We start from the raw sequence: 27,428 nt of genomic DNA on the forward strand, positions 1-27,428 counted from the left end.
AATTTCCTTTGATTGTAAGTGACTGTAGGCTAGGTGTTTTTGTTTTTCCCCAAGTCATGGGGTGGGATTTGTACATGTTGATGAGCTTGTAATTGGGGCAACTTATATAAGCCCATTGTTTGTAATCTTTGGTACCGAGTGGATGCTTGATAGTAGGGGTCGGTGCTCTTGCTGTTATAGTTGCATAAACTAGGGGTTGTAGCTCCTGACCATGTGTACAATCGAATCATCGTATTGTGCATTAAATAGAGGCCAGGTTAGGCCATTTGCACCATGTATGTAGGCACATTGCCGAACCACGTATATCTCCGTCTTATGGTGATTGCTTGTGGATTTCATGTGTGGGTATATGGAGTGCATTTTTTGCAAGATGGGTGTGCACACTGAGTAGACCTTGAATCCATGTGTGGGTATATGGAGTGCATTTTCTGCAAGATGGGTGTGCACACCGAGTAGACCTTGCTAGTGGTTGTGAATACTTGTGGTTGAGAGGCAAGGTGTGTCACACGATTGTATGTGTGTGTAATTGATAAAAAGGCTAGTGCCAACCAATCAGTTCTTGAGAGATGTATGTATGCACATGATTGAGGGCTGCCAGACATTGTGACTAAGTACAAAAGAAGTCATCACTTGTGGTCGTGAGGTCCGAGGGAATGATTTGGGTTTGATTCTTAAACACTGATGATTCATCCCCTTCTCAGTGGCCATGTCAACAAATTAGCCCGTACTAAGCTTGACCCCAAAGCCTTTAAGTGCATCTTCTTGGGCTACTCTGATTCAACCAAAGGGTATAAATGCTACCACCCTCCTTCCCGAAGGCGCTTTCTCTCCAAAGATGTCACATTCTTTGAGTCTATTCCCTTCTTTTCTTCTCCTCAGCATCCTTTTCAGGGGGAGAGCAGTACTAGAAGTGAACAAGATGCTGATATCATTCCGTTTCTATCTCCCTTGCCTATCTCCACTTCCCTATTCCTATTTGATATTGGAAAATACAAAGAAATGGATGTTGTTGATGATGTTGATGCCGATGGTGTTGTTGATGTTGATGCTAGTAGTGGTGGTGATGCTAGCAAGGAAAAATTCAAAGTTGTTGTGTACAAAAGAGGTAAATGCTTGAAGGGAAAAGGAAAGCAGCCCTGTCAATAGCCCTCTTTGGATCCACATCCTCAGCCTCATCCTCCCTGGTCAGGTGACAATTCTCCTCCTGAATTAGATCTTCCCATTGCTATGAGAAAGGGGAAGAAAGCCTGTACTAATCCCATAGCCCAGTTTGTTTCCTATGACTTTATATTTCCTACAGGTATTGCCTTCTCCACTACCCTTGAGTCTTCTTCCATTCCCAAAAATGTCACAGATGGATGCAAGCAATGTCTGAGGAAATGGTGGCTCTCGAGAAGAATAGTACTTGGACATTGGTTGATCTTCCCAGGGGTAGAATTCCAGTTGGGTGCAGATGGGTTTATACCATCAAGTACAAATCGGATGGTACAATGGAAAGATATAAAGCTCGGCTGGTTGCAAAAGGGTACAGTCAAGTAGTCAACTGTATGGCATTGACTACCAAGAGACTTTTGCCCCTGTAGCCAAGCATAACTCAATCAGGGTTCTTCTTTCAGTGACAGAACTACCCTTACACACCAAATATTCTAACAACTCTAACACCAATCACTTTGCTGGCAAAGTTAATCATTACCAACTATATTTTTAATTCATGGCTTCATTGGACAGAATGAATGGAAAGGAGAGTGGTCAAACACTTGCAACAGAATTCATGGGATCTTGGACAATTGGTAGAACAGGAAGGGAATTGGAGGCAACCATACTCCTTCTAGGATTGATTTCTGAATATGAACTCTAAATTCCATTCACGATCAGTAACTTCAAATCCTCAGTTGTCACTGCTTCCATTTTGTAGCTGAGCTCTAGACTCTGTTATCACTTTGTTAGCATAGTCTACTCTCGTAGCAGAGGATGGAATCTCACTGAGAGAGCACAAACTTTGCTAGGAAAAAAATACCGAGTCTAATTTTGACCAGAGCTCACGGACTCCTCCAGAGAATGATGGTGTTGATCCAGTCGAGCCATCAGACAGGGCTTATTAGAAAAAAGAATGTTTATAGCTGTAGATAGTGTTGTAACATGCAACCCCCTTTTATTCCTGTTAACAGCCTTGGGAATGAATGCTTAGATGATCTAGATCGATCACCCCAGCCTTTTATTTATAATAAAATCAAATTACAACAAAGATATGAATCCCCCCCAATCCTATTCCTACTAGGAATTCCCACTATAACTACGAATCCCAAATAGAAATTGTATAGGGGGGGAAAACAGGAATAAAACAACTAAAACATAAATAAAATAAAATAAATAACAAAAGCCAACTAGGACTAGGTTACCCCTAGTGGGTAACGTAGCCAATCTCAACACTCCCCCTCAAGTTGGAGCAAAGATGTCGATCATGCCCAACTTGACTAGATTGGGATGAAAGCTTCCCAGACAATCCCTTAGTAAAGATATCTGCAAGTTGATCAGTAGACGTCACAAAGGGAATGCAAATCAGCCCTTCTTCTAACTTCTCTTTGATGAAATGCCTATCCACCTCAACTTGACTAGATTGGGATGAAACAGCTTCCCAGACAATCCCTTAGTGAAGATATCTGCAAGTTGATCAGTAGACGTCACAAAGGGAATGCAAATCAGCCCTTTTTCTAACTTCTCTTTGATGAAATGCCTATCCACCTCAACATGCTTGGTACGATCATGCTGTACTGGGTTGTGTGTTATGCTGATTGCAGCCTTGTTGTCACAGTACAACATTATAGGAAGACGAATAGGAACACCAAGATCTTGAAGCAGCCCTTTAAACCAGAGTAACTCACAAATACCCTGTGCCATAGCTCGAAACTCAGCTTCGGCACTAGAACGAGCAACAACAGTTTGCTTTTTACTATGCCACGTGACAAGATTTCCACCTACAAAGGAGCAATACCCAGAAATAGACTTGCGATCTGCAGAACCAGCCCAATTAGCATCAGTGTATGCTTCTATCCGTAGATGACCATGCGTAGACAAAAGAATTCATTTTCCAGGAGCTGACTTCAAATAGTGCAAGATACGAAGAACAACCTCCATATGAGAAGAGAAGGGATCATGCATAAACTGACTCACAGTACTCACGGCGACAACAATGTCAGGACGAGTGTGTGAAAGATAAATCAGCTTCCCTACAAGTTTTTGGAACCGGCCTTTATCAACAGGCCCACCTTCTTTCTCCTTGAGTCGAACAGTAGGGTCCAAAGGAGTCTCTGAAGGATGACAGCCTAGCAACCCGGTCTCAGCCAATAAGTCTGGGACATACTTCCTCTGGGAGAGAAGAATGCCTTTAGAAGATCTGGCTACTTCAATCCCAAGAAAGTATCGTAGCTTCCCTAGATCCTTAATCTCAAATTCTTGTCCAAGGAAGGTCTTCAACCGTCTGATCTCATCATCGTCATTGCCAGTGACCACTATGTCATCAACGTAGACTATAAGAACAGTGAGTTTTTCACCAACCCTCTTTATAAAGAGTGTGTGATCAGCATTACTTTGCTTATAGCCCACAGAAATCATGGCCTTGTGGAACCGCCCAAACCACGCTCGAGGTGACTGCTTCAGCCCATAAAGTGTACTCTTCAGTCTACATACTTTTCCTTGGTTTCTGTCACAAGAGAACCCTGATGGAATGTCCATATATACCTCCTCATCCAGTGTTCCATTTAGGAAGGCATTTTTTACATCTAGCTGCTGCAAATCCCATCCAAGGTTGACTGCACAAGATAATAACACACGAACAGTATTTAACTTGGCAACAGGTGCAAAAGTTTCCTGGTAATCAATGCCATATGTCTGAGTGAACCCCTTGGCCACGAGTCGTGCCTTATACCTATCCACAGTGCCATCCACTTTCTGTTTCACCACAAACACCCATTTACATCCAACGGTTTTCTTCCCAGGTAGAAGAACCACAAGCTCCCATGTGTTTTTTTTTTTTCAAGGCTTCCATTTCTTCCATCATAGCTGCCTTCCACTTTCCGTCTGATAAAGCTTCCTGCCAATTGTTAGGAATACGAACAGAAGAAAGAGAGGAAACAAAGGCACGAAAGGATGGGGAAAGGGAATCATAAGAAACAACATGAGATATGGGATGTTGCGTGCAAGTTCTGACACCTTTGCGAAGAGCAATAGGTAAATCAGGAACATTACCAGGTGGAGAGGCAGGTTCTGGATCCGGGTTCGGCAATTGGATGGGTACTGGAGCAACAGTTGATTGAACCTGCTTATGTTTCCTTGCATAGGTCTTTATATTACTGGCATCAATCCTCCTCTGAAATTCACTAATAGTCCTCTGGATAGGAGTCTGGACCGGGGTAGCTTGCTCTCCCTGAATAGAAATGGTCTCCCCCCTGACTCAGGGGGAGTACTAGGGGCAGGCCGAACTGGTTCAGACTCATGGTAAACAGACTGAAGTGGAGGTGGAGAGTCAATAGTCAGCACATCTTCACTAAGACTCTCCCCTTGAAGAGGTGGGGACACATAATGTGGAACATTTTCATGAAAGACAACATCCATGCTGACAAAAGTCCTACGAGATGGAGGGTAGTAACATTTGTATCCCTTTTGGGTAGCAGAGTATCCCAAGAACATGCAGCGGAGGCTACGTGGGTCAAGTTTACTAGGGGACCTTGTATCCCTGGCATAACATATGCAGCCAAACTGTTAGAGTTGTTAGAATATCTTGTATAGGGGTAGTTCTGTCACTGTCTAGTTATAAGACATGACTAAGTTGTATTTTTACTTTATTGTCTTATTTCTCCTTACCTCCCTAGGGAGGCTTGTGTAATTTGGAAGACTTAATGAATGAAGCTAATATGTGTGTTGAGAATCACTCTCAACACACATAATCGATTCTCCCATTCTCTTCTCTTCTTCTTCTCTCTTCTCTCTTCTCTCTTCTCTCCTTCTTCTTCTTCTTGCTGTAAACTTCTTCTCTTACCAGATTCGATCTACCTCTGAGTTTCAACTTGGTATCAGAGCAGCCCAAGAAGATGCACTTGAGAGCTTTGGGATCAAGCTTAGTGCGGGCTGATTTGTTGACATGTATATAACAAACACAAACAAAGACGCGTGGAGACAAGGAAAAAACTGAGAATTGAGGAGAAAGAAGAGCCAAAGGGGAATTTGGAGCCAAGGAGTGGACTTGGCATCCGGTTAATAAGAAAGGCAGCGGTAAGAAGGGCATCAGACCAGAAAGTCTTAGGCACGTGCATACCAAAGAGAAGACCCCTGGTGATTTCCAGCAAATGGCGGTTTTTGCGTTCGGCCACCCCATTTTGCTGTAGGGTGTCAACACAAGCCAGTTGATGGATGATGCCCTTATCAGAAAAGAACTGTTGGAGACCCCCATACATGTACTCACCCCCCTTATCAGATCTAACAATTTTGATGTGAGTACCAAACTGAGTACTGATAAGGTGATAAAACTCCTTAAAAGCATCACAAACATCACTCTTTTGTTTTAACAAAACAGTCCAAGTAGACTGAGAATAGTCATCCACAAATGAAACAAAATAACGAAAACCAGATAAGGAAGTAGTAGGAGAAGGCCCCCAAACATCAGTATGAACAAGGGAAAAAGGTGCAATAGATCTATTACCACGATAAGGATAAGATGTGCGACAATGTTTAGCAAAAATATAAGATTCACACTGAAAAACATAAGATGCAGGAAAAGAAGTAAACAAGTGGGGTAATTGTCTCCTCATAACAACAAAAGAGGGATGACCCAAACATTGATGCCAAAGCATAACAGACTCCAAAGTACTCTGGTCATGCCGACCACAAACATAAGCTGCAGCAGTAGATTGAGCAGGTAACTATGGCTCAAGAAGATAGAGTCCTCCTTTCTCAGTCCCACTGCCAATAACCCTCTTTGTCTCCAAATCCTGAAAGACACAATAAGAAGGAAAGAAAGTGACACAACAATGTAAGGATTTGGTTAGGTGACTCACTGATAATAGGTTAGTAGCAAAGTCGGGAACATGAAGGACAGACTCGAGGGAAATAGAAGGAGTAACCCGCACATTACCCTTACCAGAGACAGAGGAAAGGGAACCATCAGCAACCCTTACCTTGTCCCGGCCAGAACAAATGGAATAGGAATCATAGTACTGGGACATACCATTCATGTGATCGGAGGCTCCAGAGTCAATGATCCAAGTGGGTGCAGTAGGGGTAGCAAATGAGACCTGCAAAGCTGAGGCAGAAGTAGTCAACCCTCCAGAGCTAGAACCAGTAGCTGACCCTCCAAGGTGAGACATCAACCGACGTAGGGCTGCAATATCATCCTGTGAGAGGGAATCAGGAGCAGGCTGCGGTCCAGGTGGCTCGGACTTAGATGTCACAGAATGAGCCTTAGCACCTCCTCGCTTGCCTCCACGGGCATGAGATGAACTACCACGCATACCAGGGGGCTGCCCATGAAGGTCGCAGCACCGGTCCTTGGTATGTCCAAGCTTGCCACAATGGTCACATTTGTATCTCTCACGGCCTTTCTCCCTACTTTTCCAGTCTTTTTGGGAACTGGAAACAAGAGCGGAGCTCTCTGTTGATGGTACAATATCCATAGTGGTCCTCCGGGTTTCCTCACTTTGCAAATAATTGCACACATCATCCAGAGATGGAAAGGGAGACCTCCCTAAGATTTGCAGGCGAAGAGGCTTATATTCAGAGTTAAGACCACCAAGCAAAATAAGGATCCTTTCCTTTTCTTGGCTCCTGTAGACTTTTGCCTGATCCTCAGCATTGGACAACTGGAGATTGTTATAATGATCATACTCCTCCCACAAGCTAATAACAGAGTTGTAGTACTCAGATATACTCCTATCACCCTGTTTCATATGAATGATTTTTTGGAGAATTTGATACACTTTTCTTAAATCTCCAACTCTATCAAAGATTCTGGATACACCGTCCCAAATATCTTTAGCAGTCTCCGTACTCATAAATCTCCGACCTATCTCAGGTTTCATGGAAAAAATCAGCCAAGTCATGACAGTGGAGTTTTCAGTCTCCCACTTGAGATAGCCTGCATCAGTAGTAGCAGGAGCTGTGATAGACCCAGTAATGTACCCCAACTTCCCCCTACTACGTGGGGACAACTTCACGGAACGGGACCAATCCAAATAGTTGGTATTGTCCAACTTCACAACTGAGATCTAGGTGTTGGGGTTATCAAAGGAAGCCATGGTTGGGAAACCACCACTTGGGTTGCCGGCTGTAATTGGTCTACTGACCTCAGAATCTTGTCTAGACACAGTGGACATAATAGGCAAACACTTCAACAATCAATATAAATTGTTTGCGCAAGTGGAGAGTATACTCAACCCAAAAAACAAGGAGATAGACCAATACAAAAAATGGTCCCAAATCAACCAGACCACAAGGCTGAGGCCAAGCCTAAAAAACAGTAAGCATATGAAGAGCAAAAACTTGCATAACTCAAACCAAATTCTGCTAGCAGCCAAGAACCCTTAGTCCATAACACCCAATAAGTGTATCAAGATGTAATACTGTCACATTCAGCCATCCAATACAGCAGACCTCAGAGAAGACAAAAAAACAGAGCAGCCTAGCAGCAGAAAAAAAAACAGTAGCAGTCCTCTGACCCTCCACCTTCAAGGACAGGCTCTTAGGGCTTCAAAAAAGCACTCCCATACGACACAAATGGGACAAGTTCCAAGGTCATCCAAGCTGCCAAAGGCAGAATCGAAACTGAGACACTCCTAGGCTGGCTGAAAAACAGAGCCTGGTTTCAAGCCTTCAAAACATCTAGCAGCAAGGCAGCATTTCTTTTTCAACAAACAAGAGCTTTGGGGTCTGAAACAACACCCCTAGGCGATGCAACTCCAATAGGTCTCATGCCAAGATGTGGAGAAGAGAAGGAGAACCAAGAAGAAGCTTCACAAGCTGGCGGTAACTTGCCAGTCTTCCTCCATGGCTTTAAGTCACCTTCAACAGCTCCTAAACTCTCTCCAACTTAGAGAATACCACTCCCAAGACTGTAAGGAGTATAGGTCTCACATACACAACTTCCAATGGAACCCCTTTTACATTTATAGGGTTCCAAAGAGAGGAGAAGATGAGGACTGAGCTCAGCCGACTCTCAAACTAGAGATGAGGTATCTAGATCAAGGAAATGGATCAACATTTGCTAAAGGAAATTTGTCTTGGATCTTCTGAAAGAGATAGGGATGATAGGGTGCAAACCAGCCACTTCCCCCATTGATCCGAATCACAAACTTGGTGATGAATGTGGTTCTTCTCTTATAGATGCAAGCAAATACCAGAGGTTAGTTGGGAAACTAATCTATCTCTCCCTGATTCAACCAGACATCTCTTATGTAGTTGGAGTGGTGAGTCAGTTCATGCATGCTCCCAGGGGTGGACATCTGGATGCAGTATATCCCATCATCAAATACTTGAAATCCTGTCCAGGAAAGGGCCTTCTATTTGCCAGGCATGACCATTTGCAGATTGAAGGCTACACAGATGCTAATTGGGCTGGTACAATCTCTGACAGGAGATCTACTTCTGGGTATTATACCTTCTTGGGTGGTAATCTAGTTACCTGGAGGAGCAAGAAACAACCATTTGTTGCTCGATCTAGTGCTGAGGCCGAGTTTAGGGCCATAGCCCATGGAGTATGTGAGCTTATAAAGCTAAAACGACTTCTTCACGATTTGAGTTTTGAAATTGAAGGGCCAATGAGACTTTATTGTGACAACAAAGCTGCCATAAGCATTGCCCATAATCCGGTTCAACATGATCGAACCAAGCATATTGAGGTCGATCGTCACTTCATCAAAGAGAAGTTGGATTCTGGGTGCATTTGTACTCCCTTTGTGAAGACAGGTGATCAAGTAGTAGATATCTTCACCAAGGGTCTCTCTGCTAGTCTATTTAGTACTCTATTGTGCAAGCTGGGAATGTATGACATTTATTCTCTAGCTTGAGGGGGAGTGTTAGAGTTGTTAGAATATCTTGTATAGGGATAGTTCTGTCACTGTCTAGTTATAAGACATGACTAAGTTGTATTTTTACTTTATTGTCTTATTTCTCCTTAACTCCCTAGGGAGGCTTGTGTAATTTGGAAGACTTAATGAATGAACCTAATATGTGTGTTGAGAATCACTCTCAACACACATAATCGATTCTCCCATTCTCTTCTCTTCTTCTTCTCTCTTCTCTCCTTCTTCTTCTTCTTCTTGCTATAAACTTCTTCTCTTACCAGATTCGATCTACCTTTGAGTTTCAACTCAAACACCGTAGGTGGGACTATAAAGGAAAGAGAGCCAAGTAATAGCTCAATAGGGGCTTTTGAAAGAAGAACCCGACTGGGCAGCCTATTAATTAAATAAACTGCAGTAAGGACAGCATCCCCCGAATAAAGGGAAGGGACATTGCGAGCAAACATAAGAACCTTTGGAGGTGGCGGTTTTTTCTCTCAGCCACACCATTTTGGGCTGGAGTGTCGACACAGCTGGTCTGATGGAGGATTCTATGTGCAGGAAGGTATTTTTGGAACTAACCTTCCATATACTCTTTCCCACTGTCACTCCTCAAAATTTGAAGAGTGGCAATAAATTGGGTCTTAATCATTTGATGAAAGTGCTGAAAACATAAAAAAACTTCACTTTTTGTATGCATAAGGTATACCCAAGTGAACCTAGAATAGCAGTCAATGAAAGTGACATACCACCGATGGCCAGTCAGGGAAGCTTTCCTACTAGGCCCCCATACATCAGTATGAACAATATGAAATAAGGAAGAGGATCTTTTATTAGAAATAGGATAAGTTGAACGTGTCTGTTTAGCCAAGACACAAGGCTCACAAAAAAAGTCTTCCTTATGACAGTCTTTAACTAATGCTGGAAATAAATTTGATAAAGTACCTAAGGGGGGATGGCCTAGTCTAGAGTGCCATTTATGTAAGTCGGAGGAGAAAGATGCCGAAGGTAAAGTCTGAGTATGTTTAGGATCGCCATCAAGTAGGTACAATCCACCATGCACTTTACCCGATCCAATCGTCTTCCCCGAGTCCAGTTCCTGAAAGACACAGTGAGTGGGAAAAAAAGTCACTTTACAATTCAGGGATTTAGTGATACTGCTAATGGAAAGAAAGTTAGTTGTAAATTTGGGAATATGCAACACAGATGACAGTGTAAGAGAAGGAGAACAACCAATGGATCCTTTCCCTGAGATGGAGGAGAGGGACCCATCAACAATTTTGACTTTATCCTTACCAGAGGCAGGAGAATATGTATTAAAAAGGCTAGAAGAACCTGTCATGTGATCAGTAGCACCGAAGTCTATGATCCATGGAGTGGATACTACTGATGCACAATGACCAGCAAAAGAAATACCTGTACAGGCAAAGAAGGAACTTGAATTGGCAACAGACATAGTAGAGGTAATTGATGTGTTCAACATACGACGCAGAGCCTGAAGTTCTTCCTGGGAGAAACCAATGTCAGCAGTGGGAGTTGGAGCTACACTTTCAGTATGATTGGCTTTCTTTTTAGACTTAGCATGACCACGTTTGGCCTCAAAATCAGCTGGCTTCCCGTGTAATTTCCAACACTGAGCCTTAGTGTGATATGGTTTGTGACAATGCTCACACTTAAACAGGTTCTTTGTTAGTAGTAGTAGAAGCAGCAACACTGTCAGAAGAAGCAACAGGAGTGGGGCCAGCAGTCTGTAAGGTTGATCGCTCAACTTTAGGAGTAATCATCATGGCAGCCCGTCGTGTTTCTTCACTATGAACATAAGAAAAGGTCTCCTCTAGAGTGGGGAAAGGAACCCGTCTAAGGACTTGCACCCGAATAGGGTCATAGTCATCATTGAGGCCAGCCAGGAAATCATAGACACGGAATTGGTCTACATAGGTGTGGTAGGCAGTAATATCAACAGTAGTAGTAGGCTAAAACCGAGCATAGTGATCCAATTGCTGCCATAAACACTTGAGGGCAGCATAGTATTTGGTGACAGACATCTCCTTCTGAGTAGTGGTTTGGAGTGTCTTCCTGATTTCATATACCTGAGCACTACTACCTGAATGACCATAAGTGCCCTTGACAGCTGTCCATATTTGTGTAGCAGTGTCAAGGAGAAGATACTGACTAGAGAGGTCAGTGGTCATAGAGTTCAGAACAAAGGACATTACCATTGCATCATTGGCAGCCCATTTAGTACGAGCAACAACTTCTTCAGTAGGCTGTTTGGTGGTGCCAGTAAGATGGCCAGTGAGTCCCCTACCAGCCACTGTTAGGGATAATGATCTGGCCCAAATTAAGTAGTTGGTACCATCAAGCTTAATGGCAGCAGCATAGGGAAGAAAATCAGACCTTGTTTGATCTCCTCTAGAAGTAGCAGTAGTCATCTCTGAGTCACCCATGATTGAGCTAGGCAGAAATATCAGATCTACCCTGTGGTAACAAAAACAAAAGCTGGAATATAGCAACCAACTGCCCTTAAACCAAAACCAAGAAGCAAGGTTTAAGAAAAAACCCTAAGAAAGGTAATCGATCTGGTTTTAGGGGTCTCCAAATGCTGAGAAAAATAACTGCAGATATAAGGTCTTCAAAGGCTGAGAAAAATCTGCATCGATGGTACTGATTGTTGATGAAGTAGCTTCTCCAGAAAAAAACCAAAAATTGACAAAATTAGGGTTTGTTGTGAAAAACCCTGAAGGTAGATCGATTGAGGAGGTGCGTTGATCTAGAGAAGAAAACCTGTGATAGCAGCTGTCCAATAGAAACTGCAGGAATGGATCCCAATAATCAAACCAGTGTCAAATTGATAGAGGAGACTGATCTGCAGGTGGGGAGAACTCCAAACAAAATCGCAGAGGAAAGTGCAGCAGCTATCGATCCAAAAAGCTTCTTAAAGCATTAAGGGATGAGGTGATTAATTAGGGCAGCATCTAAACAACAGATCACCTCATTAGATCTGCCCTAATTCAGAAGAAGAAACCAAAAAAAAAGTGAAGAAGATCGAGTGGAAGAAGGCGGGGGGAAGATGGGATCGAATGAAAGAAAAAAAACAGAGAAAACTGAGAATGAGCCAGAAATCGAGAAAGCTGTTCTTAGATCAGATTCTTCTCTGATACCATGTTAACAGCCTTGGGAATGAATGCTTAGATGGTCTAGATCGATCACCCCAGCCTCTTATTTATAATAAAATCAAATTACAGCAAAGATATGAATCCCCCCCAATCCTATTCCTACTAGGAATTCCCACTATAACTAGGAATCCCAAATAGAAATCGTATAGGGGGGGAGAACAGGAATAAAACAACTAAAACATAAACAAAATAAAATAAGTAACAAAAGCCAACTAGGACTAGGTTACCCCTAGTGGGTAACGTAGCCAATCTCAACAATTCCCTTTGTTTCTGAAAGATCTTATAATTTTTTATTATTGCTAGCAACCCTCCCATTACCTTTTGGGATTGAAAGAATAAGCCTCCTGGCAATTACAAAAAACTCTTTGATTCCTTTGGAAGACCATTTTTGTTCATATATTACAAATAGAGGTTTAATTTCTTCAAGGTACAATTTATATGATAATATCCCACCATCACATTAATATTTCTATTTATGATTTTTCAAAATTTCTTGGGCATTCCATGTATTCTTGGCTAGTTAATATAGTTTGCAGGATTGGTATTTTGGATGTTTTGAAACCAGAATCTTTATTTTTGTTTGCCTGATTCATTCTTACAAATGTACTACTTGTACAAGTCATGTCTTTTTTACTTAACTCCATGCAACCAGATCTGGCCAATGGTTATTTGCTCCTCAAAACTGCTGCTCAGATTTGGATGGTTGCGAAGGAAACTTATGGACAGGTTGGAAATGATGCCCAGATTTATGAACTCTGCAAGAAGATTCATGACACCATTCAGAAAGACCTTTCCATCTCTAAGTATTATGCTGTCCTTCGTAGTTTATGGCAACATCTGGACCATTACTCAGATTTCAACCCACTAATGTAACCGATATTGCTGCCTATCGCAAGCATGTTGACAAGATTCGGGTTTATGACTTCCTGGCTGGTTTAAATGTTGAATATGACCAGATTCGAGTTCAGTTTTGGGCTGGGTTCCATCCCCTTACCTTAGAGTAGTCCTATGCTTTAGTTCTGTCTGAAGAAAATTGTAGGGCAGCCATGCTACATACTCCCATCACTGACCGATTTTCTCTACAGACTGCTGCCGTTGCTGCACCCATATTTGCTACTCCTACTGCTCCTACTGATTCTTCCAAAGGGGTTGTGAGATGTGAATACTGCAACAAACCCTATCATACCAAAGCCACTTGTTGGAAGCTTCATGATAAACCATCTGATTTTGAGGCCAAGCGTGTTGCTCGTGGAAAATCGAATAACAAAGCCAATCATACCGAGACAATTCCCACGGCTCTTACTGACACTAGTCTCTCCCAGGACGAACTTCAGGCATTCTGTCGTATGTTACAGGCTTCTGTTGCATCTACTACATTGAATCTTGCCAATCAATCCACCACTTTAGGTTCCCATTTTGCCCACTTAGGTAGTCCGTTTGCTAGTCATTGTGCATCGGTAGTCTCCACTTCTTGGATTATAGACTCTGGTGCCACTAATCACATGACTGGATCCTCTAGCCTTTTTTATCGCTATTCACCCACTTCTAGGAAAGACAAAGTTCGGGTGGCTGATGGTTCTCTCTCCTTTATCTCTGGGAAAGGCTCTATCAGTTGCTCTCCTTCTATCTCTTTATCCTCTGTTTTACATATATCTAATTTTACTACTAACCTTCTGTCCATTAGTAGTCTTACTCGTGACTTGAATTGTAAAGTGAATTTTTTCCCTTCCCACTGTGTTTTTCAAGATCTGGCAACTGAGGCGACGATTGGATGGGGTAAAGTGCATGGTGGGTTGTATCTGCTTGATGATGGTCGTCCTCCTTCACCGTCACCACCATCTCCCCATTCATCAAATTTCATTGGTCTCTTCTGAACTTCAGTAATGGCATAATCAATTAGGTCACCCTCCTTTAGGAATTTTGTCTCATTTATTTCCAATATAGTTAAACAATGTAATAAGGATGACCTTTTATGTGAGGTTTGTGTTCTGGCCAAACAGACTCGTTCAACTTATTCCATTTCTAATAAAAGAAGTCTTTTCTTTTTTAATCTGGTTTATACTGATGTGTAGGTTCCTAGTCAGAAACCTTTTATTTCTGGTCATTGTTGGTTTGTTTCTTTTATTGATTGCCACTCTAGGAGTACTTGGGTATATTTGATGCATAATAAAAGTGATGTTTACTCATGTTTTTAGCATTTTCGTAAGTTGGTTCAAACCCAATTCAATGCCACTCTCAAAATTTTGAGTGACAGTGGCAAAGAATATATGGAAGGTTAGTTCCAACACTACCTTGCTGCCCATGGGATCCTCCACCAGACCAGTTGTGTGGATACGCCTGCTCAAAATGGAGTGGCTGAAAGAAAAAACCGCCACCTGTTAGAGGTGGCTCAGGCACTTATGTTTGCCCGTATTTCCTCCCCAATATTGGGGGGATGTTGTTCTTACTGTAACTTACCTTATTAACAGGCTGCCTACTCGAGTCCTTGACTCTCGTACCCTTGTTGCCTTTTTAAATGGCTCCTCAACCTTAATAGTCTCACCTAAAGTTTTTGGCTATGTTTGTTTGCTAGGGATACTCGGTCCCCTAGTAAACTTGAACCCCGTGGCCTTCGGTGCATTATCTTGGGCTATTCTCCCTCCTAGAAGTGTTATAAATGTTACCATCCACCTACCCGTCGTACCATGGTGAGTATGTATGTTATTTTCCATGAAACCCTTTCCTATTATCCCACTACACCTCTTCAGGGGGAGAATGCCAGTGAAGAGGTGTTGACTCTTGGGACCCCTCTCCCTCTTAAGGCTCCTGTGTAGCCTGAACCCACTCTTGTCCCTCACATACCATCTAATGAAGAGGATTCCACGCCGGGGGGAGACATTGGATACTGGTAATGATACAAATCCCTGTTTAGGGGGAGCTTACTCCAGTCCAGAAAACCATTGAAGAATTTTAGAAGAGAATTAATGACTCAAATCTCAAAACATATCAGAGAGGATGTTCCAAATACAAGCAACTTCTATCCACTGCAGCACCAGTACCCATTCAGTTGCCGACTCTGGATCCGGATCATCCCCTCACTATGGTAAAACCGTTCTCCTGAGTTACCTATTGCTCTTCGCAAAGGTACTATGACTTGTCCTCAGCATCCTATATCTCATGTTGTTTCCTATGATTCCCTTTCTCCATCCTTTCGTGCTTTTATTTCTTCTCTTTCTTCTGTTTGTATTCCCCAGAATTAGCAAGAAGCTCTTACAGATGGAAAGTGGAAGGCATCAATGATGGAAGAAATGAGAGCCTTACAAAAAAAATGATACATGGGATCTTGTGGTTCTCCTCCAGGGAAAAGACCAGTTGGATATAAATGGGTGTTTATGGTGAAACAGAAGGTTGATTGCACTGTGGATAGATATAAGGCACAGTTGGTGGCAAAGGGGTTCACTCAGACATTTGGGATTGACTACTAGGAGACCTTTGCACTTATTGCTAAACTAAACACTGTCAGAGTGGTACTATCTTGTGCAGTAAATATAGGATGGGATTTACAACAGTTGAATGTGAAGAATATCTTCCTCCATGGAGAGCTTGAAGAGGAGGTATATATGGACACTCTAGCTGGGTTCGCATGTGACAAAAACAGCGGCAAGGTATATAAGTTGAAGCGTGCATTATATGGGCTAAAGTAATCACCTCGTGCCTGGTGTGGAAGATTTTATAAGGCTATGGTTTCTGTGGGATATAAGCAGAGTAATGCTGACCATACTCTATTTATCAAAAGGAATGGTGCTAACGTAACCATTCTCATAGTCTATATGGATGATATTGTGGTGACAAGGAATGATGGTGATGAGATCAACAAGTTGAAGACTTTCCTTGGTCGTGAATTTGAAATAAAGGATCTGGCAAAGCTGAATTACTTTCTAGGGATAGAGGTTGCACGATCTTCAAAGGGCATCTTTCTTTCTTAAAGGAAGTATATCCTAGATCTATTATCTGAGACCGGGATGTTAGGGTGTCACCCTGTTGATACACCTATGGAGGCTACTGCAAGACTCCAGGAAAAAAAGGGTGAACCGGTTGACAAAGGACGTTACTAGCGGCTGGTAGGGAAACTTATTTACCTCTCTCATACATGGGTAGACATAGCCATTGCCGTGAGCAAGGTTTTAAGTATCTTAACGTATCCGCCGATACTAACCGATACATATCTTATTTTTGGGTATCAATACGATACGGAACCGATATGATATTTAAAAAGTATCAACTGCATAGGGTCGATACGTGACCCAATATGGTTAATACTCTCCGATACGATACGATATGTCTCTTAAAATCACCTTTTTGATACGATACCTGATACCGATACTTTAAACCTTGGTCGTGAATTTGGTAAGTCAGTTCATGCATGATCCTTATTCCTCTCATATGGATGTTGTTCTTCGTATTCTTCGTTATTTGCAGTCAGCTCCGGGAAATGTAATTCTTTTATTTCCTCATGACCATCTATGAGTTGAAGCGTATATTGATGCTGATTGGGTTGGATCTTCTGATAGATAGTCCATATCTGGTTATTGCTCCTTTGTAGGTGGAAATCTTGTCACTTGGCATACCAAGAAACAGAACGGCGTAGCAAGGTCCAGTGCTGAAGCAAAGTTTCGTGCTATTGCACAGGCATTTGTGAGCTGTAATGGCTTAGAGGTTTATTACAAGATCTTGGTGTTCCTGTCCGCCTCCCTATGATATTGTATTGTGACAACAAAGTTGGCATTAACATTGCTTACAATCCGGTTCAGCATGATTGTACCAAGCATGTGGAGGTTGATAGGCACTTCATCAAAGAAAAGCTTGAAGGACTGATTTGTGTTCCTTTTGTGAAGTCTACTGATCAGTTGGTTGATGTGTTCACTAAAGGGTTGAGTGGGAAAGCCTTTCATTCTATTTTACTCAAGTTGGGCATGTTTGATATTTATGCTCCAACTTGAGGAGTGTTAAAATATTGTATTTAGTGTCGTGGGGGTATTTTAGTCATTCTTGTTATTTTCCACTATAACTAACTCTAATTAAATAGAGTCGGTTATGTGGGGGCAATTCTGTAATTTTTCTCTCCCCTCTTCTATTATAAATAAAGGGGTTTGGATGTTCATTAACACATCTAAGCATTGAGCTCTATATTCTTTTCTGTTAACAGAAAGTTTTATAGGACTGTTGTTCGTCCGACCATGATGTATGGGGCAGAATGTTGGGCAGTTAAGAAGTGTCATATTGATAAGCTTTATGTAGCAGAGATAAGGATGTTAAGATGGATGTGTGGAAAAACAAGGAAGGATAAAGTACGGAATGAACATATAAGAATGGACTTGGGAGTTGCCCCGATCAATGACAAGCTCCAAGAGAGTCATTTAATGTGGTATGGTCATATTTAGCGGAGGCATAGGGATGCCCCAGTAAGGAGGAGTGATATGATTCAGATTGAAAGAGCTAAAAAAGCTAGGGGCAGACCTAAAATGACCATAGGAGAAGTCGAGGAAGGACATGCATTGTCTAGGTGACCTCGAACAGAACCTATTGGAGGGTAAGGATCCATGTCGCAGACCCCATTTAGCTGAGATTATCCTGACGTGTTGGACTGTGCCTCTTTCCTCTTACTATCTTTCATCTTTCTATTTATTTCCCATCTTCCATTTGTCTTTTTCCTTTGTCATTTCTCATCTCTTTCCGCATCCCTCTTCTCCCATCTTTTCTTCACATTTTTTCGAGTGTAACTCTATTTTCTCTATTTTGTTTTGTTTGGATCCATGTAGTCGACCCCATTAAGTTGGGATAAGTCTGAGTTTGTTGTTGTTGTTAATATAGTAGAACTTGGCTTACTCTATTCTTTGTTGACCTTGTTTTAGGATCAATCCAAGTTTTGCATTTTATGCTTGATAGTTTTACTGACAGGGAATCTTCATTTTCTCCTTTGCTTTCTGTCCATACAATGGTTTCTACCTTCCTTTTTTCTCTTTGTTTCCTCCTCTTTTTTTTTTAAAACTATACTCCTTTCTCAAGTAAACTTTCTCCTAGGTGACACTTACATCCTGGTTTCTTGCTATTGTTGCTTCTTCCAAGATTCTTTGTTTCCCACCACTAGTTACTGTCATGATTGCATCATCATCTCTGCCTTTTGGGTTAAGGTTTCAGTTTCTGATTGTTATTATTAATCCAAGTTTAATAAAATATTGAAAGCAGCCTTTGCGTACTGTGTTATATTTCTAGGCTTTTCAATCAATCAACAACTCAGCCTTATCCCAACTAAATGGGATCGGCTACATAGATCCTTTCACACACACACACACAAACCGAAAAAAAAAAAAAAGAGGTCCTCACAAAAGGAAAGGAAAGTAAGAGGGATGAAGAGTAAAAATGAAGAAATGGGATAAGATAAGTGAGTGATGGAAAATGAAAAATGAAAGAGGAAAGAGGATAGCCCAGGAAATCAGGAAAATCTCAGTTACATGGTGTCAATAACGTGGATCCTTGTCCTCCAATAGGCTCTTATATTTCTAAGCTTTTGAGGGCATCTTATTTCTGCTTGCTTTGAAGTTCCCTTCTGCAGTTCCACTTATGCAGTGGAGGGACTAGGGTGATAGTTTCTATTGGCAAGATAAAGTAGTTTGATGCTTCTATGAATCTATGTAATAGAAGGTTATAATAGGAAAGCTTTAAGTCTAAGATTGAAAAATCAAACTTTATCTTTTTCTGCAGGAAGTTGAACTTGAAGCACATGCTGTTAAAGGGATTGGTAAGACTCATGCAAAGTGGTCCCCAGTTTCCACAGCTTTGTATAGGATGCTTCCTGAGGTAATAAAAGGATAAATAGTTTATACTAACTTTTGTGCTCAATCTAAGAGCTGCAGTATTCAGGTTCTTTAGAAAGACATTGAGTCACACATTTGTTCGTTGTGAAGTAGGTTATGTTATTGCAAGAAGTGGAAGGTGAAAAAGCTGAAGAGCTTGTAAATAAATGCCCAGTTAATGTATTTGACATTGAAGATGTTGCTAAGGGTAGGGAACCATGTTTTTCAATTATGAAAGTCATTGTCTATTTTCTTGGATTGAGCTAATTTGATCTATTGCTGATGCAAAGAACTATTGCTTTTAAAATGTTGGTGCCATTTTCTTACTCTCTAACATGGTCAATGAGTGGATCTACGTTAAGAGAGGTAGTGTCCAACACATGAATTAGTTTCTGACAACTGCTGCATCAATCACTTCTACTCTTTTTGTTTTGAAATATATGTCTGTAGCTTCTTGCAAGGTGGCCATTTATTTTAATAGTAAAAAATACTTAGTAGGCTAGTGGGACTTTTGACCTTGTGGCATACTACATGTGAATCATATTTGATGGTTTCTGGGGAAGGTTGTTTTTTCACTTGTTCCCGTGTGATTTCTGTTGTATATAATTTTAACCGTATCTCCCAGATCATTCCCATTGCTCCCTTCTTTATGATTGATGATTTTACTGACAAGCAGGTAAGAAGAGGGCAACTGTAGCCCGACCATGAGCTTGCACGCTATGTAAGGAATACATTAGATGGGAAGACTGGGAGAAGCGTGTGGCAATAAGGCGTGTTAAAGACCATTTCATCTGTAAGTAGTGATGTGTATACATCAATAATTAACTAGGAAGATCATCTTTCCATGTTTCAGTGGTAACTGATTTTCTTGTTTATAAGCATCTGGTTATGCTTGCCTGCAGAACAACATAGATTCTACTAGTGCCTTTATCTGATACTTCGTATGTGGCCTGCATATGCATGTCTAAACTATTTGAGTCTTAGGTGAAACCTTGTATTGGTAGCACGGTGACTTAGGATTGCCTTGAGTCGAGAAAGGGCGTTTCACAGAGCATGAGGTTGTGAAACCTCTAAAAAGGCAGTCCCTCCATATTTCTTTTGTGACCTATAGGACCAGGGGCTCTGTGCAAGATCATACACCTCTGAGTCTGAGGTTTAGTTCAAGTTGCTCTTGATATTCTTTGTTCGACTTATAGGAAGAAAGAAAAAATATGCCCTATTTCACTTTCTGAAACTCAGAACTCTTAGCCGGGTCTTGACCATGCCATGAAAATATAAAATGAAATGTTCTGCAAAATATTTATATATAGTCTTGTTATAAGTATGTGATACAAGTTATTCTATCTACGGATTGCATTGTTGAATGGCTTAGTGGGGTTTTGGCTTTACTTGAATTGGATTTGGAATGTTGAAGGGCTTAGTGGGCTTTTGGCTTACTTGAATTGGATTTGGTTGACTATAATCTCTGTCCTATGCGGACACAACCTAAGAAATAATTTAATTCTGACAACCTAAGATAATGGGGGCTGGGGAGAAGCTGAACAAGTTACAAAATTAAATAAACATTTAAGAAATAGGGAGAAAAGTTGTGTGGGAGAGTGTACCGCCCATGCCCAGACACAAGAGGGGTGCGAAATGACCGCCCCACCCCCTGAAAGGTGGAAATCCCACCCCTCAATATGCTAACTCTCGCTCTCATTGGCCCCATGCTCGCGTAGGGGCCACACTCTCCCACATAGAACGTCGGCCCATGAAATATATTCTACCAACAACCAAAGCCTTAGTGAAGGTCATACATTGTTGTCACTTTCTCCTGCCATTGTCCTACACATTAATATTGAAATGGACAATTTTGCAAAATATTTCAGTTTCTCTAGACCTAAAAATAAGACCACTTGGTATATACAAAGAATGCATTATTTCATAGAACTTATGGTGAAATGATCAAAGTGTTTGGAAACAGCCTCTGTGAAAACAGGTTAAGGCTGCATACATTATGACCCTCCCCAAACCCCAGAGTGGTGGGAGCTTCGTGCACTGGGTATGCTCTTTTTTGATTAAAGTGTTAAATGCCTTCATACAAAATACCAAATTTAGAGCCAAAATTGGGGAAATGGGTTGGAATAGTCGTAATTGGAGAATATTTCAAACTTGCTTAAGAACTTACAGATCTTTGGATATGCAAACCTCTCCCAAACTCATCTAAACTCCCATGATAAGGTTGGAAGGAGATTCAAGAATCTTTGCACACATTTGGGTTGCAACTTCAAGAAAGGGCCAAGTTCGTAGAACTTGTCATCTTGGTTCAGTTTTTTTTGGTTAGATTTAAGCAATGTTGGAATGCTAATTCATGTCATACTATGAAAGTTTGTTGGATTCTTACAAAATTTAAGCATCTTAATATCTGCAAAAAAATCTGTCCAGCTAAGGCTGTTCTCTGGAAACAGCTTCTCTACAAAGCAGGGGTAAGGCTGCATACATTATGACCTTCCCCAGACCCTGCAATGGCGCCGTGGCGGTAGCCTCGTGCACTGGGTACGCCCCTTTGTTTTTTCATCAGATGCAGAAAAGCGGCGGCTGAGACAGAGAAATGATCAGGGTTTTAATTAAATATTTACTTTTTCACTGTTGTCTCTAATCTGCATCTTCAAGAGATACCAGTCAGGAGTGGACCCAAAATTTATTCATAAAGGGAAGAAGTCCCTTTTGCATTTGGGAAACATGTAAATGAAAATTAGCCAGTTTTGGTTTACAAGACTTTGTGTTTATGATTTGGATTCTCTCTCTCTCTCTTGTTGCTTTTGATTGGATTCTGTCCTAGGATCAAAAGCACTGGATCATGTTGTATGATATGTTACAGAGAAAAGGTAGAGACAAGGTTGGAGTACTCAAGACCATTATAATTGATTAAACATGTTTGTGTAGGTATCATTACCTTCAGGAGAGGAAGATACACGCCAGCATTATCTCCTTTGCTTCAATGTAGATGACAGAGGTATGCTCTCCATGTATCAAAGTCTCAAAAGGGATAGGGTTGTCGGAAATCTGAATCAAGTCTCACCATCAAGCTGGACCCATACCCTTACCCCACCTCACGTCGTAGACACTGAACCCAGAGTTTTAATCCACCTCCCACCTAATTAGTTTTGATATTAAATATCAAAAGCAGTCCAGTTCCTTCGGAACTCCCCTATCCAGGGATAGCTTTGGATGTCACTTTAGGTTTGTTAAATTTTGGATGGATTCAAGAAATGTAACTCAAGAATCTCTCTTGATAATTTTTTTTTGTAACCCTAATAAGAAAAAAGAAAGGGTGAAATGTCTTGTTCTCCGACCCCCAATAATAATAGGGGAGTTTTTCATGCACAGCCGTCTAAAGAGTGGTGGGTTATGATGCCTCAAACGGGAGGGGGATTTGGTCATTTCGACCCACTCTTGTGTAATGGCGAAGGTCTGTGCTTGACGGTGCATGGTCATGCATGTAACCTGTTGCCAATGAAATATTAACATTTGAAGAGTTTTTAAATGTCTTCTAAAGGGAAACTGATGCCCTCTCATATGCCCCATCTCCTCCCAGACAAGTGGGTCCTTTAAATATGGAGCGTGCGACATTCTCCCATGTTCCCATTGGTTTGGCTTGGGAAATTCCAACATAAACCTTTTGCCAACTAATACCCTTGTTGAACTGATGAGTTGAGTTTTACTGTTAAGTTGATCATTATCGTCTCCTGTTCCCTCTCCGGTATAGTGGTCCAGTTCCTCTCATAGGGGGTGGGAAATGACAACCTAACCCTTGGTCCGAAAACACAGCTTGAAGAAGGTTAAAATTAGAGATGTAAATAGGTATTTGAAAATTCGTATTTGATTCGCGTTCGTATCCGTTTAGGAGAATCCGAACCTGTCCGAAGCTAATCGGATACAAATATGGTAATTCCCCCATCCGATCGATTATTATCTGATTCGTTTAGTAATCCCGACAGTAATAAAATATCTGAAACATATCTTTGTGTCTGTTTATCTTTTTAAGTTACTTTATTGGATTTATCTTTTTAAGTTACTTTATTGGATTTTGTTATTTTATTTTTATAATTTTATAAGTTAAGATAATGTGATTCTTTTTTTATATTTTCTATTGGTTTATATATATTGTTTTATGCAATGTGATACGTGAAATCACATATCTATGTGAGAAAATCAAAGACTAAGAAGAGTAGAAGAAAGGGTAGTTATTGAACTCTCAAGTCTCAACCCTAATCTTCATCATAAAAACGGTAAAGATGTCAATGGATAGCCGAAAATTCGTATTCGATCCACATTCATATCCATTTAGGAGAATTCGTATTTAAAAAGTCATTATCCGGAAACTAACCAAATCTGTTCGAAAACCGATAGGATGTTATCCGAATCCGTTCGAATATAAACGGATGCGAATATGATAATGCCACTATCCGATCGAATTCGATCCATTTACATCTCTAGTTAAAATGTCATTTTCGTCTCCTTATGAGAGGAACTGGGCCACTGTATCGATCAGGAAATAGGACAGGAAAAAAATTGTCATGGGTTCCTAGAGTGAGAAAGAAATGTGTATCCCTAATAAGTATGGGGGTTATTTGTTATTGGTTTCTTAAATTTTGAGTGAGCATTAGTGAGTTTTTGTAACCCTATTAGGCAACTACCATGGATTATTGTCACTAGACAAAATAAAGGTCTTCTCCCTTATATGCTAATGTAATAATTGATTCAATGAAAGCTATGATATGAGGAGCCTTGAGTGGGGTTTGGGTCCATGAGTCTGCATTAGGAGTCTTATTTTGACTTGAGCACTAAAGAGTTAAACGGAAAGATAATGGAGTCAACTTAAATCATACTTATCTCTAACTTGAACTATTGACCTACTTTTACCTTGTGACTCGAAGTTTAGTTTTCTTTTCCTAATAATTTGGAAAGGTTTAGTGGGTCGATTCTACAACTTCAAGTCTTCAACCTAAGACTTGGTTTGTCATCTTGGAAAAACTTTAGAGGACAGGTTGAGCCTGTCAACAATAATTTTTAAAACCTCAAGTGGAGAAAAAAATAAAAGAAAGAAAAATTTGAAGCAAATGTGATCCCTGATTTTATAGTTAAGAAACTTTAGAGGTTCTAGTGGATATGCTTGTCTTAAATATAAATAAAGAGTTTATTTTGGTGTATAGTGGGGACTTTTCTGCAGGCCTTCTTCTCTTTTTATATTTTTAATATAAACTATAAATTTTTGTAATAAACCAAAAATTATTATTATTATTAATTCCACAAAAGCTCCTATTTTTATCAAATTGGTTGGCAGATCCATCAATGGCTCTCTTATGAGTATCCTCTCAGATCTCGAATGGGCCCCATACTAGCTGTTGATTGGATTCAACATTGATTAAACTCAACATTGATAGAGTTGCTTCTTCTCACTGAAAATTAGGTGTTGAGAAAAAGAATCCCCTCACCACTGCCATCGGTTCCATTTGATTGGACTAGGAGGGTGTGTTTTCAACCCTATATTATATGGAAAATTATCTCCTCTAGTTCCTTGCTCAGCCCAGTTCCTCTAATAGGGGGTGGTGGACCCCACTTGCATAGAATATTCGGGTAGGGGTAGGGTGATCAAATAAAGTTACCATTGTGAACTTGATCCCTTTCTTGAGGAATGCAAGACAATGGATTCACCTATGGATTCTACAAACCTACGTGAGCATCTATAATTGGGACCTTGAAAAGGTATGACTTGAAAAATACATTCCTCCTATATCTACTGGTTTGACATTTTTTGTGTCCCAAATTCTGTCGTTAGGAAGTCGGAGTCGTTCATGGCTGCCTTTTTTTGGAGGGGCAGTGATGCATCTATAACTATTATGACTATATAATATAGTAGAATCACTGGCGCAGAGTCAAAAATGGATTTTCCCCGGAGTCTATTGATGAACCAATCCAATAAATCCACTCATAACAAGTTCCTATATGATTTCTGGTAGAATCGGGAAGCATTAAGTACAAGCAAGATAGTATTTCTTCACCCGATCAGTTGGTCTACTGTTTGCCTTCATAAGGATGAAGGAGACTTCGGTTTGTGCAGAATTAAGGATGTCAACAAAGCCGATATCCTTAAAATAGTTCGGAAGTTGGTGGTTAAGAGGAAAGTGTTTGGGTTGATTGGGTTTACTTACACCTCCTCTACAAGGACACCATATGGATTGCTCCCTCTACTTCTGATGCTTCCTGGGTCCGAAAGAAGATTTTGTAGTAAAGATATCTTGCCTATGGGGTTATTAAATCCCAAATTGAAGATGGAACTAGCAAGATTTTAGCTGGAGTATTTGCACCCTCATGTAGTACTTATCCATGAGGGTGGCTCGATCAAAGCTTGGCACAAGCTGAGTTGGTTTAAGAAACACATCCCTCGACACAGTTTCACTGTTTGAAGGGTGTTCTCCTGCTATCTTTTTAACCAGACTTTTCTTCTCCAACGCCAAATCCCAGTTTCTCATTCTAGCCGTCTATGTTAGAATGCATATGAGAACATCGAACACCTCTTCTTCCACTGCCTATTCTCCTCCTTAGTTTGGAAAGGCTTGCTGTCCAGATGCTACCTTCAAGGAAGGAGAATCTTGTCGTTTGAGAGAGAATGAATATGAGTGGACATGACCTTTGATGGGAAAACTTGTATTTGGAACTTCTATGTACCACATTTAGCTAAAACGTAACCTTAGAGGATGGACTTCTAAGTCCAAATCCTTCCAAAGGACACTATCCTTTTTAATGTCAGATCCAAGATTTTTTGGAGCTCCCTCCTGTTGTGCCAACACCCTAGAAATTGGTTAATTGTTGATGTTTGGGGGATTTCCCCTGCTATTATTTTGGTCCCATGATTGCCCCTCCTTGTAAAACCAGGGCCTTGTAATTTGTATCCGTTTCTCTCTATTTTTTGGTCATGAATTTCTTATTCATAAAAAAATAGCAATTCATATAATTTATTTTTTATGAAACAATTTTATATAATTTCATTGGGGAAAAGAATGATATCTGGTCATGTGGCCCCTGTGCTTAGACGTAGATCGCACGTGAAAGTACCGCTCTACCCCCAAAGAAAGGCAGAAATCCGACCTAGGGCAATGCTTGCATGCGTACTCCCAATGATCGGCGCGTGTGTACAGGCTCTAGAGGCCCAAGCAGTGTTCTCTTGCCCAAATTCATTAATTCTTTTCATAGTACTATGGTTTCTTCCCTTCCCTTATCGTCTTCACTAGAAACATAGAGGGAAATTGATGGATTCATTGAATCAAACTTATAACTTTGGATTAAGTTTCCCTCCAACCATAGAGGACGGTTCACCCACCATCTTAGGGTTCACAAACCCCTCTTAGGATTTTTGTATGTTCCAAAATACTCCCGATACCTTTACCTGCCCTCTACGAACCCATGGTGAATGGGATCCCATTCTCCGTGGGTGGAGGGAAACTCATCCTATAACTTTTGCCATTTTATGCAGTTCTGTCCCATTTTATGCAGTTCTGTAACCAATTAAAGAGAAATTTGCTGATCCCAACTTAAAGTAGGTAGGTTGAATGTAGATTTTTATGATTTCATTTAAACCAAATTATAACAGAAACATGAGTGACATATACATAAATAATGAACTTAATGAGAGCAAAACGAATTGCTATTAATCATTTGGTTGTTGCAAATTGATTGATTTTTATTGACATTTCATGAGAGCAATTTTCATTACACGAAAATAAATCCTAAAATAATGTAATATGTCATATAAAATATATAGAAGCAAACATTAGGTTTTAGTAATTGTATTACTTCATATACATGGAAATCTAGTGGTCCTAGTTGTATCATTTGCACCCAATAGGCTTTTGTTTTCGTACCAAAAAAAAAAAAGGGCTTTTGTTTAAACTTTAAAATCCTTATGCTGTATAGTTTTGACCTAAAGTTTTAAAGATTAAATTTTCTTTCACTCATGAAGAAGGGAGTTCTCCGATGAATTTTGAAGACGAAAGTTTTCTAAAGTTTTAAAGATTAAATTTTCCTTCACCCATGAAGAAGGAAGTTTCCTAGTGATATGAACGCATGATTCGAGTCTTGGATCATCATGACACTTCCATCCCTCTATTTATGAAGTCAAAATCACCCCTACCTAATGTAATCTGACGGTACCAATGGCCATACTGAAGGAATTCCTCCTTCATGGTAGGTGAAGATATAAACTCAGTCTAAATTTAGAAAATTTTCATATTTAAAATTCATTTTTAAGAGCGATGTTTTGAACCTAAATTCTATTTAGGTTTCCATTTCATGCATTGTTAGTTTGCGCCTTGACTTGTACTAACCTTTAA

The 27,428-nt window shown here is 40.6% G+C and overlaps 1 long non-coding RNA gene across 1 annotated transcript; it reads left to right on the plus strand.

Annotated features, from left to right (window-relative positions):
* Positions 1-18,769: 18,769 nt before the first annotated feature.
* LOC122643093 lies at positions 18,770-20,030 on the plus strand. Its single transcript, XR_006330163.1, has 3 exons — positions 18,770-19,060; positions 19,171-19,264; positions 19,733-20,030. It is a non-coding gene; the product is annotated as an uncharacterized LOC122643093 (long non-coding RNA).
* Positions 20,031-27,428: the final 7,398 nt, after the last annotated feature.

This window comes from Telopea speciosissima, chromosome 10 (genome assembly GCF_018873765.1).
Source record: "Telopea speciosissima isolate NSW1024214 ecotype Mountain lineage chromosome 10, Tspe_v1, whole genome shotgun sequence".
NCBI classification, from domain to species: domain Eukaryota; kingdom Viridiplantae; phylum Streptophyta; class Magnoliopsida; order Proteales; family Proteaceae; genus Telopea; species Telopea speciosissima.